Source organism: Triticum dicoccoides, chromosome 5A (assembly GCF_002162155.2).
Source record: "Triticum dicoccoides isolate Atlit2015 ecotype Zavitan chromosome 5A, WEW_v2.0, whole genome shotgun sequence".
NCBI lineage: Eukaryota > Viridiplantae > Streptophyta > Magnoliopsida > Poales > Poaceae > Triticum > Triticum dicoccoides.
This window is the reverse complement of record NC_041388.1, coordinates 100,827,711-100,831,715: the sequence shown is the minus strand read 5'-3', so window position 1 is coordinate 100,831,715 and position 4,005 is coordinate 100,827,711.

Below are 4,005 nucleotides of genomic sequence, written 5' to 3'. Positions count from 1 at the left end.
TCGTCCAGGAAGTATTATTAGTGATGTGATGTATTGGATCTTGAAGTTGAAGCATCGATTTAGATTCAATTTGGTTGATGCAATGATAATTAGGACTGGCAGTGGAATATTTGAGTTTAATATGGTCAATGTAACAGCAAAAAAGCTGTTTGGAATAGATATAACTAGAGCAATCTATCCATACAAGACTTTTTGCATTTGAGGTAAATATTATTGAATTTTCATTTAACATGAGGAATGTTTAGATACATTATTTCATTTCTCTTATTTAATGCTTAAAAACAATTTCATTCTATTAATGTAACTAATATTTACATCATGAAATGTAGGTGTATCCCATGATGAAGAAGAATAATCATGAAGGAGGAGCGGAAGAGCTGAAGATCAATAAACATCACATATCTTCAATGAAAAGATATTGGAAAGCACTGTGTCAACCTATGCTTATGTCTATTGAGCAAAATATTATGTATTTTTCAATAATTAAAACTTTGAATCTTTCCCTAAAATTGTGGATCTTCTTTGGTTGGAAGTGTGAAAAGAGGACCTATGCTTATCTCTGTTTAGCAACATCTCATTCAATATTTGAAGTGTGAAAAAATTTGTGAAGTGTGAAAAAAGATCATTGATTAAAAAATTAGTTTATGGAGGGAGTACATTAGTTTATGGAGGGAGTACATTTTATTATTTCACACAAAAAATTCCACATAAGATTTTTTTCCAGAAAAATCACATATTACAAAGTTGACAAAACATTTATGAAATATGGAATAGTTCTAAATGTATAACTACTTCTAAGATTCACATATTTCACACATGACATACAAACTGTGAAATATGAAAATTGATTAATACATTTAACAAATGAATATATATAATCAATGAAATATTTAATATCATATGCATGTGTACTTTATGATATCTAATAGTTAACATTTTACAATTTAAGATATGTTATATCTTTCAGTATTTTTCTAAAATGGTTTTGTGAAAATTAAAGATTTTTTACATAATATGTCAACTAGATGTGTCTTGTGTTATGTGAAAACTATATTTAATATAACACCAATATTAATGTTTATGGTTGCATCCTAAATTGCAAATGTGAAATATGTTTCAAGTTTGTTAAAAATCTGACATGATTCCATAAATGTTTCACATAACATTATCGATTAGAATTAGTTAAAAATGTATATCTAGTTTTAAGTATCACATATTAAACTTATGACATAGCAATATTTGAAATACGAAAAATGATTAGAACAATGCACAAATGGATGTATATAATAAATGAAAATGGGAATATAATATGCATGTGTCAACTAAATAGCAAATGTGAAATATGTTCTAATATTGTGATTTGGTGTCATGCTTCAAGAATAATTTCACATTTCACTTAACATTTCCTAATTATGGATTAGTTAAGAACATATAACAATTTTTAAGTATCACATAATAAACATGTGACATGCAATTTTTGGAATATGAAAAATGATCACGAAACATTGAACAAATGAATGTATATAAATAATGAAATAGCAAATATCATATGCAATTGTACTTTATGATATGTGATAAATAAAATTTGAAATGGAGAAATATATGATTACTTCATGATTTAAAAAATATTATATTGTGCAAAATAATGTTTTTTACATAATAGGTCAACTGGATGTGCATTGTGTTATGTGAAACAAATATGCACTATAACACCGATATAATTGTTTATGGTTGTATCCGATAAGATTGAATAAAAATAGCAAAGGTGAAATATGTTTCATGTAGTTGGATTTTTTGACATTCTTCGATAAATAAAATGTTTTGGAATTCTATAATTTTGTATATTTTTTTAAGATTGTAATAACACATGGAACGAACTTGTGAAATATAATATATAGTAGAACTTGTGAAAATGTATTGTATGTCGTACATTCATTGCGACAATACGGTTAATTTAGTATGTTATGTGTAAAGTTATATCTAACTAGCATTTGTCGAATATGTTTCATGAAATAGGATTATGTGAAGATAGTCAAGTAGTTGAACGTTTTGAAAATCATTAATATTGTATAATTTTTTTAGGATGTAAAAAAACACATTTCACATAATGTAGCCATATTATAGGCTTTAATTAAACCTAATAGTCAACCATAAGAACTCACAATGAGTCTCGAGAATATTAAAGTATCAGGTATGCTACGCGTTAATAAAAGGTATTAGTACTACTACCATATTCCATTACATGCAGAAAGTTTCTCATATCCACGTCATAACAAGTTTCATAGAACAACCAATATTTTGAAAGCTGGATAAATATCAACAACTCATTCCAATGTTGTTTCGACATCTCGTCTCAATGCTGCTATCTTAGGTCTGTCCGGATTAACACTGCTAGGGAAAAGCCTAGCAGCAGCGCGGGTTTTGGGCCTATTAGTAGCACAGGGACCGGCGCTACTTATAAGGCGCTACAGCTAATGTATAGCAGTAGCGCCCGTTGTCCCACGCTACTGCTATACATGAATAGCCGTAGCGATCTTTAGAAAAGGGCGCTGCTGATATTATCTGCAGCGCTGTTTACTTAGAAGGCGGTGCTACTGCTAAATTTCCCCCCTCGCTACTACTAGTTTTATTAGTTTTTTTCCCTGCATATTTGTTTTGTATTTGAATAGGCTTTATACAATAATCTTTAGCATATCATACACATACAAATGTATCATAGCATATACATACAATTAGTCTCATCAAATCATGTCATCATCATAGTCATCATCCAACACAAAGTGGTCTCTTGTCATCATCTCGAAAATAGCGATACAAGTCTCGATTACTTTCAAATACATCGTCATCCATCTAAACAATGATATACGCGAGAAGAGCTATCACTTTGAGTACGTGAGTTCATATCCCTCTCTCGCATTAGCGTGAACCTAAACTAACTACTGCCTGTCGCTCGGAAACCAGAAACCGGTACAACTGGGCCTGACACTCCGGCCACTTGTCTTATATATACTCCTGGAGTAGCACTTCTTTGCCATCTATGATCTATGCACCTGCATCGTCACATGAGTCGATGATATGCAACATATATAGTTGAGCAACAGAAAGAGACAGACTTCGCAAAAATAGAAACAACATATCATAAGAATAAATAACAAAGTTCATCGTACTCCAAAATGCCCTAACTAGAGTGATTTTCGCTAGTCGAGGAGGAGGATGGTTTAATTACATCACAAATAAAATTTCACCGTGCATAACTCAAAGTTTTTTCATACAGAACCCTATCCTTCATCGTTGCTAGCCATGTTTCCTACGATTAAATCTAGTAAATTAATTCTAGACCTAATAAAATGAATAATGACATACAAAAGGCCTATGTTTTGCAAGAACGTTGACTCCTTCCTGGTGTGGAAAATCCCAGGCACTCGATATGTCCTAGTTTGTAGCACAAGTCACGCCAAAATTCATGGAAAATTTTGGCATTACCTTTGCTAAAAGTGGACAAATCGAGAACCTGAAACTTGCCAGAATGGAAATGAATCAACATTCCGGCAAAACATAGGCCGCTCAGCTTCATTCCCTGGAAACAACAAAAGGCCACTTGGGCACAATCGAAACATGGGCAAACACAATTGAGGAATTTGCATATATCCTGACCACTTCAAATTTGCATGTCCTATAGCGTTTGACACTTCAAGAAAATCTACACAAATCATACATGCTCTCTCAAACTCAATTCAAAAACCAAATATAGATTATATTTAGTTAACACTGAACTAAACTTTACTCTAAACTAAACCCTACTGCCCTAATTAACATCTAGTTAAACAAACTCAATTCAAAAACTAAACCCTACTGAACTAATTAACATCTACATTATCTACTACTTAACATCGTCTATTATTACCCTAACTAAAAATCATCAACATTATCTACTACTTACCATTAACATCTATTAACTAAAAAGGATGGGTTGGGGGGCTTACAGAGAGGGGAGTGACGGTGGCG